The following is a 14,051-nucleotide window of genomic DNA, read 5'->3' as shown; positions in this document are numbered from 1 at the left end:
AATCAATATTTTTTTGCTCATCAAAGAACCCGCCAACCATCACAGAGAAAGGAGGTATTAGAACTAGAAGGAGTAGACTCCATTTTGGCTCAAAACAAGATGATGCAACAACAAATTCAACAACAGTTTGAATAAATGGCCAAAAGAATTGACAGCCTTCAAGTAGCAGCTGTGAACACAAGCCACCCATCAACTGTATGTGTGCAGAATGAAGAAAGCCAAGAAGAGCAACAACAGGAGCAAGTGCAGTACATGTATAACCAAAACTCTGGACAGAATGAAGTTTATGGTGATACCTACAATCCATCCTGGAAGAACCACCCAAACCTCAGATAGGGAGACAATCACAACCAGAACCAACAACCATGGCAGAGGAACTCAAACCAAAACACTTCAAGGAACAACCAAAACCACAACCAGCAGCAAACTAACCAAAACCCTTACAGAAAACCTCAAAACAACTACCCCAACCCCAACCATTATCAATCCAATAACCAACCCACCAACCAAAATGCCTACCATTCACCATCCACACCTCACAACCCACCACAAGCATCACTAGAATCTCAAAGAATCACTAACTTGGAAACCTTGATAGACAAAATATGGAAACACCAAGAAATGACAACCAAGAACCATGAAGCCTCCATGAAGAGCCTAGAGAGGCAGATTGGGCAAATCTCCAAGCAGATTTCTATTGAAAGACCTTCAAGCTCACTACCAAGTGACACCATTCCTAATCCAAAAGAAGAGTGCAAAGCTGTACAACTACGGAGTGGAAAGACATTGGCAGACAACAACAAGGAGGTAACCAAGAAGCCTTTGGATAGCAACAAAGAATCATCAGAGAAAGGGGAAGCTAGCAATGAAGACATGACGACAAGAAGAAATGCCCCAGAGAAGCTTAAAGAGAAAGACAACCATCCACATAGTTCAAAAGAAGCAATTCCGGGACAGCAGCAAGTGGAGAAGAGCATTACACCTCCACTACCATACCCTTAGAGATTCAACAAAGAAACCAAGGATCAACACTTCCGCAAATTCCTGGAAACTTTCAAGATGCTGGAAATCAACATTCCTCTGGCTGAAGCATTGGAACAGATGCCCTTATATGCCAAGTTCTTGAAGGAACTCATTAACAAGAAAAGAAGCTGGTTGGAGAAGGAAACTGTACTTCTCACTGAAGAATGTAGTGCGCTCATCAGAAAAGGACTTCCCCCCAAAGTGGAAGACCCCGGAGGTTTCTTCCTACCTTGCACACTCGGAAATCTACTCATCAACAAGGGGATGTGTGACTTAGGAGCAAGCATAAACTTAATTCCATCATCATTAGTGAAAAAGCTTGGCATAGGAGAGGTAAAACCAATACAGATGTCTTTAGAATTGGTGGACCAGTCAGTAGTATACCCTAAAGGAGTGATTGAAAACCTTTTAGTTAAGGTTGATAAGTTCATTTTTCCTGCGAACTTTGTAATACTGAACACTGAAGAAGAAGAAAACAATTCAATCATCTTGGGAAGGCCATTTTTAGCCACTGCAAGAGCCATCATAGATGTAGAGCAAGGAGAATTAACCCTCAGGATGCATGATGAGAGTATCACTCTGAGTGTACTGCCAGAAGCACAGTTCAATCATAAAAAGAAGGATGATACAGAAAATAAAAAAAATCTACAATGGAAGGAGGGAATCAACAAGACAGACAACAACTGCCCTCCCAAACAAGAGATAAATGATTCAACAAATCAAAGAAGGAAAGAATCTATGCAAAATAATGAAGAAGTTCAAGAGGACATTGTAGTGTTAGCCACTAAGAAGAGAAATCTCCAAGGTAAACCTACGGCCAAAGAAGAAAGGTCAACAAAAGGAAGGAAGAAACACAAGAACAAAACAAAAAGGGGTTGGAAGAACAGAAAGATTCTAACAGAAGGGCTTTCCAAAGGTGATAAAGTGCAATTGATCTACCAACAACTGGGAACAAGCCAATAGACTGATGACTACTACACTGTCAGCAATATACTTTCATTAGAGCATGCTGAAATTGAACATCAAGGAACAAAGAGGAGGATCACAGTCAGGGGGGACAAGTTGAGGCACTACAATCATCAACCACCATAAAAGAAAGCCCCAGTGTCAAGCTAGTGACATTAAAAGAGCGCTTGTTGGGAGGCAACCCAACCTGAGGTAGTCATCTTCTTTCAATGATAGTTCAATAAAAAGATTAAGTGGATTCACCTGCAGTGCAACAAGCTAAGTTTGGTGTCACACATCAAAACAATTTAAAGGAGAATGAAAGATTTTAAGTTTGGTGTTCCACCAAAAATCTAGTTTAAAAACACATTCTCACCTTTTGCATAAAGGGTTGCTAGTTCCAAGCAATCAGATGAATCATTTAATCATTGTTTGTTTCTACTTTGTAGTTTTATTATTATTAGCTAAGACACTAGGAATTCACATATGATCAACTCGATGCATCAAAGGTAGTGGCAAGGGACTAAGTTTGGTGTTCACACACACCACAGTAAGTTCAAAAAAGCCCACAAGAAGGTCCTGCACACTAACTAGTTATCTAAGGGCTTGAGAAACAAGCAACTTCCCTTTAATTCTGCAGGGATTCAAACACTTTCTCGGGAGGACTTCACACCATCAGTTGAGAGTAAGAAGAAGAAGCCACCAAAAGGTTGTATTGACACTTAACTCCATCAACATGCAATCTTTCTAAATTTGAAGTTTGAATATGCCTATCTTAGCAGTAACTGTTAGTTCAGTAGTTATGCATCTTGAACATTATTGTCAATAAGAATGCTAGTCTAAGTGTACTTGTGTGTTTACTTTCACTTAACTAATGCATGCTTTGTCCCTTGCATTTTTTCAATTCAATAAAAGAAATGTTTGAAGCATGAAGTAAGATGGTTCATTGTTAGCTAGAAGTCAAATAATAGTAAGTGGTGGCATGTATGTGTGATTGTGTGGCAACTCACTATTAGTGAATAAAAGGAATAGATTGTTCTCTTTTTAAGAAGAAAGTAGTTCACTGTCTATGAATCTCAACAAAATAAAAGTCCTTGGGTGAAAAGAAAAACAAAAAGAGAAGAGAAAAAGCCAAAAGTGGCAACAGAACAAAAGAAAAATAAAAAGAAACAAAGCTAGACACCAATAGTTTGAACTTTAGAATATATGCCTGTGGTGTCTTTGTACTAGGATCTGCTTGGATTATTAAGTTCTTTGGAGTGCATTAACACTTGGTAACTTGGGTTAACTAACTTGGGATTATCAACTGAAGGTCCACTATCAAGAGCAACCTAGCTACAAGACATTTAGTAACCCAAAGAGGTGCTGGGCATCAATGTTCTAAGAAGGGATGTGAGCCAAGTGTCTAAAGTGAATAATGTGTCAAGCATAAATAAAGAATCGAGCTTGTTACACATGACACTGAACTAAAGCTTATAAAGAAAAGAATTCAGTAAACAAGGACAAAGGAATAATGAGAGGTCATAGCAGTGTTTTACTTGATGCTTAGAGAGAACTTTCTAGGCCTACTTGTCAATAAGAAGTGAGTAGTTACATATCTGCATAAAACCCCATGAGCTACCAATAATACTTTACTAATATGAGCATTCTCTTTTGTTTTCATTCTTTCTTCTTAATAATTCTGTTCTTGCTTGGGGACAAGCAAGTTTTAAGTTTGGTGTTGTGATGACAAGTCATCTTAGCCTAGTTTCACTAGTCTTTTTCCTTTGTTTTCATTTAGTTTTATGCACTTTCTTGGGCCATAATTAAGCCAATTGGGTGGAATATCATGTTTCCCTAGATTCAATCAACTATGGATGAATTGATGCATTTTCATGAATTTTATGCCATAATTGCTTATATGACAAGAAAAAGAATAACTCTCATGATTAGAGCATAGCTTTGATGCAATTGTTGGTTGATGATAGGTGGAATAAAGCTTGGAAGAAGGTTGCAAGAATGGGCTTGAAAAGAGGGATTCACGTTTGAGCTAATGTTTGCCTCAAACGTTAACTCAAATGTGAGAAGCAGATGAAGAACACCCTGGAGAAGAGCCAACGTTTGCGCCAACGTTTGCCTTAAACGTTGAGGCAAACGTTGGCTGAAGAAGGAGCAAGGGAAGGCAACGTTTGTGCCAACATTTGCCTCAAACGTGAGGTCAAACGTTGGCACCAAAGAGAAGAGAAAGATCACTCCTGAGCAAACCAACGTTTGTGCCAACGTTTGCCTCAAACGTGAGGTCAAACGTTGGCGCCATAAAAGCAAAGAAGAGCACCTCTGTTTGATGCATTGAGTGAGCCACGTTTGCGCCAACGTTTGCCTCAAACGTTGGGCCAAATGTTGGCCAAAGGAGTAGCATGGGGGAACCACGTTTGAGCTCACGTTTGATCTCAAATGTTGGCTCAAACGTGGAAGACAGCAACTTGACCGAGCTGCATAATGTCACACAAGGGACGTTTGAGTCAACGTTTGCCTCAAACGTTGACTCAAACGTGAATAGTTCATGGCCCGGTTCACTAATGGATTTCTTCCCAACACCAAGAGCAATCAACGGAGGCTACTATCAACCCAATTCCATCAAGGCTAAAGGCCCAATTCAAGGCTTAATGATCATTTGAAGAAAGTGTATAAATAGCTTAGGATTTGAAGTTTTGGGGAGCTTCCTTTTTAGAATTTTTAACACTTGCAGTAGAGCTTTTCCTTTTTGGTTTTGCTGAGTAGTTTTTGGAGAGCTTTTGGGTTTTGAGCATTTTGGAGATTTTAGATCTTGGGTGTTAAAGAATTGAAGGAATTCTGTTTCAATCTCATCCTAAGATTTCTCTGTTTCATTTACTGCATCTTCTGAGAAAATTATATTTGCATTCCTTTCTTCTACTGCTTGATCTTTACTTTTCTTGCAATCGAATTCTCAATTTGGATCTAGGAAGGCATTGAGATCTAGACTTGGTTATCTAGTCTCTTGGGTCCTGAGATCTACGTTTTTCAATTTTAATTACCTTGTTTCGTTGCTACACCAAGTTTATTTTCATTTTCATTTGAGATTCGGTTTAATTGAATCCATCTTTTACATTTCTGTTTGTTGAATTTTACTTTTCTTTGTTTAATTTCTGCAAATCCACTTCCTAATTCCCTTTATAATTCAAGCAATTTACATTTCTTGCACTTTAAAATTCTGCAATTTACATTTCTTGCGTTCTAAGTTTCTGCCATTTAATTTCTTGTTCTTTAAGATTCATCTCTTTTTCTTTTTGTTCCCTTTAATTTCATGCAAATCACCCACTCCCCTTTACATTCTATGCAATTTTATTCCTGTCAACACAATTTCACACAATCAACACTTGTTTGCTTGACTAATTCAACCACTAAACTAAAGTTGCTCAATCCTTCAATCCCTGTGGGATCGACCTCACTCCCGTGAGTTATTATTACTTGATGCGACCCGGTGCACTTGCCAGTGAGTTTTGTGTCGGATCGTTTTCCGCACATCAGGAGGCAACCCATGTTTTATTAGCTTTTACTAGTGAATAAGTCAGTATTCATGAATTCCAACCCAAACTTGACAAAAACTTGGTGAAGTCCTTATATTGCAGTATATAGTGAAGAACAAGTTTGGTGTTCAAAGCGTGCCAAGAAAGCATGAATGCAACTGAGAGCATGCTAGTCTTGGAGCTTTGAATAGAACTTTTTATCACAGTGCTCCAAACTAAGTTTGGTGTCACCCCATGGTGCCACCAATGTGCATATAAGGATACACAGTTAGTTAATTAGTTGGAGTTCATGAATAAACAAAATCTTTTCTTCTCTTTATTATTCTAGCCGTAAAAACTTAAATTGATTTTTTTATGATATTTCTTACTTTTCTTATTTGATCTTTATAGGGAAAAGAAAGGAGTATTGAAGGAGATTGATTGGACAATTTAATGAGAAAGTTTCGGCCACTTCATGAAGAGGGCACTATACACGTGCCTCAAGGGGAATGCATTGAGAATGGTTGCCATGCAACATTGGAGGAAGAACAAACTTGGAAACTGAACCAACTCCATCATAAAGTTGGTAATCCTCGTGCTTACTCCATACAAAACCCCATCCGTTCATCATACACCAACCCCATCAATTCACGCCTTTCATCTCTTCATCACTTCTCTATATAAGTGGATCCAATCCGCACCATCTCAACATTCGAAATTCATATCCCTTGCACTTCACTTTCCAGCAACTAGTTCTTCAACTTCCCACTCTCTAAATCCCATATTTCTTCCCTTCACTACACCCTTTTCGCATTAACTTCATTCATGGCATCATCAAGCTCTAAGAGGCAGAAGAGGAAGGAACCAATGGAGAACATTCCTTTCGACGAGAAGAGATTCAAGACTGCCTTCCATGAACGAAAATTTGAGCGGATAAAGCTCAAAAAGATACTGCCCGAGTTAACCTTCGAAATCAATGAAGACGACTGCCTACAGATTCAGGAGAAGATTGAAGAAAGAGGGTGGCAAATGCTCACCAATCCCGAGGGGAAGATCAATGCAAACCTCATCAAAGAGTTCTACGTAAATGTGGTCAGAGAAGACAAAACCAGGGCCCCAACCTTCAAAAGCTATGTAAGAGGAAAGGAGGTGGACTTCAGCCCAAATGCTATAATAAGAACTCTTCACCTGAAATCACCACATTTTGATGAGCCCAGCTATCATGCAAGGATAAGTAAAAGCCAAGACAATGATGAGCTCACTGAGATCGTGACTGACATCTGTGTTATAGCAGCTGACTGGGAGAGGTATGGAGATGGGAGACCCCGGTTCATCAAGAGGGGAGACCTTAGCCCAGAAGCCAAGGGGTGGTTTGAACTCGTGAGGAGGTCTATTCTCCCAGCTGCAAATAATTCAGAGGTAAATATTAATCGAGCAACTATGGTACATTGCCTAGTACAAGGTGGAGAAATCAATGTGCATGAACTTATAGCTGAGGGAATTCAAGATTCAGCTGAGAAGCTTGAATCAGGTGCTAGGCTTTGGTACCCCAGCACCATTCTCCGATTGTGCACAAAGGCCAAGGTGGTCTTTGAGGATAGCAATCCAGACTGGGTGAACCCTGGGAGGCTAATGACAACCTAGCGTATGGCCTATACTACACCTACTCAACAACAAAGAAGGCCACAAATAGGGAAACTAAAAGCAAAAGAAGGAGCTCACCAAGAGGAGTCTCATCAGGAAGAATATCAACAAGGAGAGCATCCTTACCCAGCCGACTTGAATATGAATCACCTTCTAAGAGCTACTGAAGATTTGGGGATGAGACATATGGAAGGACAAGAGCAAATACTAAACCGGATGAGCCAACAAGAAGAGTGGCAGAAACAACAAATGGAGCAGCAACAGGAACAATACTCCAAGCTCACTCAAACCATCCACCAAGTTAATGAGAGGCAAGAACGTCAAGATAAGCATTTGCAGGAACTCAATCAGCGACAAATAGCCCAGATAAAAGCATTCAATGAGTTCACTGTACTTAATGAAGGACAGAAACTACATAGGGAGGAGTTCAACGTCAACACTCAAGCCAAGTTGAACTACATGTCCAGTAATATGCATCATCTACACTATACCATCCCTACATATGATGAGGTCCAAAAAGATTTCGTAGAACAAGAAGAGAGGAAGGTGAAACAGCAAAAGGAAACACTCAAGAAGAAGATAGAAGATGGTGGTTTTTGGAAGAAGCTGCTTGGAAAAGGCAAGGGAAGTGGGAGCACAAGCAATCAAGAAAAACACCAGGAGGACAAGCAAGAAGGAGAGCATGGACACCCACAAGAGTAAAAGGTGGTGGAGTTCCTTCTTTGGTCCATCTTTTTCTATGCTTTAAATAAGGAAGATCTTGTATGAAATAGAACATGCTTCCATGTTAGTTGAACTTTTTAAATTCTGTCTTTAAAGTTTTTTTTCTGAATAGGTCTATGTTTTCTAATCTTTATGTTACTACATCATCTCCTTACTTACTTGTATGCCTGTCCCTTTGAATCAAATGAAAAGAGAATGAGTGTTTTTAAGAGACCAGAGTAGAGTTCATACTATGGAATAAGTTCATGAGTTTATGGTATAGTCATAAGTTAGCTAAGTTAGTTCAACCATAAGGTGGGAGGACAACTGTCTGTCATGAATACTATGCTTGAGACACACCCCATGAGACTAGCTAAATAAGAAGATCCTAACAAGAAAAAGGGAAAGAACAATCAAAGTTGAGGAATAAAAGAAAAAGAGTAAGCAATAAGGCTAGGCATCAATGGTTTTAATCTTGAGACATGTGTCTATGGTGCTCCTGTGTGAGGGATCTACTTGGATGAATAACCTCTTAGGGGTGCCTTATCACTTGGTAACTTGGGTTAACTAACTCGGGATTATCAGCTGAAAGTCCACTATCAGGAGTAACCCTCACTACAAAGCATTTAGTAACCCAAAGAGGTGCTGGACACCAAGGTCTCAAGAAAAGAAAATAAATAAACTTCTAACATTAAGAAGAAAGGGGGGAAGCCAACGTTAGTGACATTCAACATTATTACTAACGTTGGCCAAGTCACACTAGGCCATGTTAACTCCCACGTTAACCTAGTTAACGTGGAAGCTAACGTGAGGAAGGGAGGTGACGCCAACGTTAGTGACACCCAACATTGTCACTAACGTTGGAAGGAGCCCACACATGCCACCATGAGCCACGTTAACTCAGTTAACGTGGAAGCTAACGTGGATAAGGGAATGTTGAGCCAACGTTAGTGACACTCAACTTTGTCACTAATGTTGGAGATGGCTAGCATGGCCACGTTAAAAGCCACATTAACCTAGTTAACGTGGACTCTAACGTGGGAGCTAAGGGGCACATTGGAACGTTAGTGACAATGTTAAGTGTCACTAACGTTCTCGAAGGTTGGCAAGCCTACGTTAAAAGAGCCACGTTAACTAAGTTAACGTGGACTCTAACGTAGGAGTTTTCAATTCTGTTTTTAAGATTTCATTGCCTTTGTCATATGTGTGCTAGTCTAAGTTCCCTATTTTTATTTTCATCCTGCTTAAGTGTATGCTTGTCCTTTAACCTGAATAAAAGAAAATGTTACGAAAAACCAGAGTGGGATTCATCTTGTGGAGTAAGTTCTTAATGTTTGTGGTGCAGTAATTGGTTAGCTAAGTTGGTCCACCAACAAGGTACACAGGCAACTACATGTTCTGAATCCTATTCCTGAAGCACATTCTATGAGACTAGTTAAATAAAAAGGTCCTAATAAGAAAAAGAAAAAGAATAGTGAGAGTTGAAAAAAAAGAAAGAAAAATAATAAGAAATAAGGCTAGGAACCAAGGGTTTAAATCTTGAGGGATGTGTCTGTGGTGTTCTTGTGCCAAGGATCTGCTTGGATGAATAAGTTCTCAGGAGTGCTTCATCACTTGGTAACTTGGGTTAACTAACCCGGGATTATCAACTGAAAATCCACTATCAAGAGCAACCTTGCCACAGAACACTTAGTGACCCAAAGAGATGCTGGACACCAAGGCCTCAAGGAAAGAAAATAACAAACCATATACCTGTGGTGTGCATGTTTGGGGGAGAGAGACTTAAGGGAGTAAGTCCTTAGGGGTGTTTCAACACCTAGCACCTTGAACCAACTGGTTCGGGAGTGTTGGCTGAAAGCTTATTTTAAAGAGTTGCCCCCTCACAGAGCACTTAGCCTAAGAATGCAATAAAGCCTGAAAAGAAAGGGGATATCAAGGAATAAAGATCTCATAGGATGCAATCAAGAAAGTATTCAAGAGCATGATAAAGACCTGGAAACCAGTAAAGGAATGAACCTAAGTTGCTATGCATGAAACCCCATAAACCAAGAACTTTACTTCTATAATAAGAACTTGTTTCTCTTATTCTTTCATTCATCATTCTTATGTTTTAGTACTTTCTTAGGGACAAGCAAGCTTTAATTTTGGTGTTGTGATGCCAGGGCATTTTGGCCAGTTTCACTGACCTTTTTCTTTACTCCTTTAGGATAGTTTCATGCATTTTCTTAGTAAATAAGCAAGTTTTGGGTGAATATACACTTACATCTTGATTCAAGCAAACAGTGTGAACTTTACATGATTTCATGAGAATTGTGAATGAATTAAATGATAATATGGATGATGCAAGATCTCATGACTTGAAATAATTCTTTGATGCACCTTGTTTGTTTGATTTCAGGACAAAGGAAGCAAAGAAGAGCCATGTTAGCAGCCACGTTAGCTTCACTAACGTTAGTGGTAGAGTTACCACCAATAACGCCTTCGAATGCCATCATAAGAAGAAAGGGGGAGCTCCAACGTTAGTGGTGAAAATGAACACCACTAACGTTCCAAAATGCCACACTAAGCCACGTTAAGAGCCACGTTAATCCAATTAACGTGGACTCTAACATGGAGTAAAGAGATTGCCAACGTTAGTGACACTCACCTTTGTCACTAACGTTGGATCAGGCCAAGATTGCCTACGTTAGTGGTCACGTTAAGACCACTAACGTGAAGGGTAACGTGGAGCAAGAGATGACGTGCCAACGTTAGTGACACCAACTTTTGTCACTAACGTTGGAGATGGCAAGCATACCCACGTTAGTGGCCACGTTAGTTACACTAATGTAGAGAACTAACGTGGGAAAAAGGGTGCACTTTGAAATGTTAGTGACAAAGGTGAGTGTCACTAACGCTCTCGAGGCTTGGGCATGTCCACGTTAAGGGCCACATTAGTTACACTAACGTGGATCATTAACGTAGAAGAAAGGGACCAGAAGCAACGTTATTGGTAAAAGTAAGTGCCAATAACACTTGCGAAGGGCTAAAGAGGCAACGTTAGTGGTTATGTTAGTACCACTAACGTTGAAGTTAACGTGGATCACTTAGTTTGGAACGTTAGTGACAAAGTTATCGTCACTAATGCTCTCGAACCAAAATTTACACTTAACGTTAACGCCACTAACGTCCTAACTAACTTCCCATCATGCCTAACTTACACTTTCTTTGCAAGCAAAGCTGAGCCCACTAAAGACTGTAACTGCTTCAACTAAAGATCAAGGGCCCATATCCAAGACTTGAAGAGCTAACTAGAAGACCTGAAGAGTAGTATATATAGGGATAGTTTTGAATTGAAAAAGGAAGATATAGAACTTGAGAACTATACTCTGTATATTTTACTTTCTCTCCAACTTCTAGTTTAATTTCAGAATGCATTCTTCTTTATCATCTTCCATTTCCAGAGCTATGAACAACTAAACCCCTTTTCATTGGGTTAGGGAACTCTGTTGTAATTTGATGGATCAATAATAGTTTTCATTATTCTTCTTCTTTCTTTTCTCTTGATTTTACTAGAAAGCTTTCGTTCTTCAACCAATTGGTTAGCTATCTTGGAAGAGAAGCTCTCCATAATTGGATATCCTCTGAACCTTGGAAGAGGAATGAGGAGATCATGCTAGAAATGCTTTCTCATGCTGGACCAAATTGGGGTTTGGATGGATATAGTGACATATAATCCTACCAACACTTTGATTTGGAAATGCATGTGGTATAATCAGTGACCAAACTTCATCTCTTCCCATGAGCAATTAAATCAAGCTTGGATGAATAAGTTCTTAGGTGTGCTTCATCACTTGGTAACTTGGGTTAACTAACCCGGGATTACCAACTGAAAATCCACTATTAAGAGTAACCTTGCTACAGAACATTTAGTAACCTAAAGAGGTGCTGGACACCAAGGCCTCAAGGAAAGAAAATAACAAACCATATACCTGTGGTGTGCATGTTTGGGGGAGAGAGACTTAAGGGAGTAAGTCCTTAGGGGTGTTTCAACACCTAGCACCTTGAACCAACTGGTTCGGGAGTGTTGGCTGAAAGCTTATTTTAAAGAGTTGCCCCCTCACAGAGCACTTAGCCTAAGAATGCAATAAAGCCTGAAAAGAAAGGGGATATCAAGGAATAAAGATCTCATAGGATGCAATCAAGAAAGTATTCAAGAGCATGATAAAGACCTGGAAACCAGTAAAGGAATGAACCTAAGTTGCTATGCATGAAACCCCATAAACCAAGAACTTTACTTCTATAATAAGAACTTGTTTCTCTTATTCTTTCATTCATCATTCTTATGTTTTAGTACTTTCTTAGGGACAAGCAAGCTTTAATTTTGGTGTTGTGATGCCAGGGCATTTTGGCCAGTTTCACTGACCTTTTTCTTTACTCCTTTAGGATAGTTTCATGCATTTTCTTAGTAAATAAGCAAGTTTTGGGTGAATATACACTTACATCTTGATTCAAGCAAACAGTGTGAACTTTACATGATTTCATGAGAATTGTGAATGAATTAAATGATAATATGGATGATGCAAGATCTCATGACTTGAAATAATTCTTTGATGCACCTTGTTTGTTTGATTTCAGGACAAAGGAAGCAAAGAAGAGCCATGTTAGCAGCCACGTTAGCTTCACTAACGTTAGTGGTAGAGTTACCACCAATAACGCCTTCGAATGCCATCATAAGAAGAAAGGGGGAGCTCCAACGTTAGTGGTGAAAATGAACACCACTAACGTTCCAAAATGCCACACTAAGCCACGTTAAGAGCCACGTTAATCCAATTAACGTGGACTCTAACATGGAGTAAAGAGATTGCCAACGTTAGTGACACTCACCTTTGTCACTAACGTTGGATCAGGCCAAGATTGCCTACGTTAGTGGTCACGTTAAGACCACTAACGTGAAGGGTAACGTGGAGCAAGAGATGACGTGCCAACGTTAGTGACACCAACTTTTGTCACTAACGTTGGAGATGGCAAGCATACCCACGTTAGTGGCCACGTTAGTTACACTAATGTAGAGAACTAACGTGGGAAAAAGGGTGCACTTTGAAATGTTAGTGACAAAGGTGAGTGTCACTAACGCTCTCGAGGCTTGGGCATGTCCACGTTAAGGGCCACATTAGTTACACTAACGTGGATCATTAACGTAGAAGAAAGGGACCAGAAGCAACGTTATTGGTAAAAGTAAGTGCCAATAACACTTGCGAAGGGCTAAAGAGGCAACGTTAGTGGTTATGTTAGTACCACTAACGTTGAAGTTAACGTGGATCACTTAGTTTGGAACGTTAGTGACAAAGTTATCGTCACTAATGCTCTCGAACCAAAATTTACACTTAACGTTAACGCCACTAACGTCCTAACTAACTTCCCATCATGCCTAACTTACACTTTCTTTGCAAGCAAAGCTGAGCCCACTAAAGACTGTAACTGCTTCAACTAAAGATCAAGGGCCCATATCCAAGACTTGAAGAGCTAACTAGAAGACCTGAAGAGTAGTATATATAGGGATAGTTTTGAATTGAAAAAGGAAGATATAGAACTTGAGAACTATACTCTGTATATTTTACTTTCTCTCCAACTTCTAGTTTAATTTCAGAATGCATTCTTCTTTATCATCTTCCATTTCCAGAGCTATGAACAACTAAACCCCTTTTCATTGGGTTAGGGAACTCTGTTGTAATTTGATGGATCAATAATAGTTTTCATTATTCTTCTTCTTTCTTTTCTCTTGATTTTACTAGAAAGCTTTCAATCTTCATCCAATTGGGTAGTTGTCTTGGAAAAGAAGCTATTCATACTTGGATCTCTTCGGAACCTCTGAAGAGGAATGAAGAGATCATGGTAGAAATACTTTCTCATGTTGGACCAAATTGGGGTTTGGATGGATATAGTGACATATAATCCTACCAACACTTTGATTTGGAAATGCATGTGGTATAATCAGTGACCAAACTTCATCTCTTCCCATGAGCAATTAAATCAAGGATTGGGCAATTGTTCAAGCTTAGAGAGATTGGGTTGCCAAGGAATTGGAATCTAATCACTTAAGATTGCCAATGAGATCAATGAATGCATTAATTGAGGAAGAGATGAGTATGAATTTGATCCGGAGAATGCAACATCTCCTAAGCCCAATGAATCCCCCATTTCTGATCTTACCCATTCTCTTTATTTTCTGCCATTTACTTTTATGCTCAT

The sequence above is a fragment of the Arachis ipaensis genome, chromosome B04 (assembly GCF_000816755.2).
Source record: "Arachis ipaensis cultivar K30076 chromosome B04, Araip1.1, whole genome shotgun sequence".
In the NCBI taxonomy this organism is placed as follows: Eukaryota; Viridiplantae; Streptophyta; class Magnoliopsida; order Fabales; family Fabaceae; genus Arachis; species Arachis ipaensis.
The sequence above is the reverse complement of the archived record's forward strand: the minus strand, read 5'-3'. Positions refer to the sequence as shown.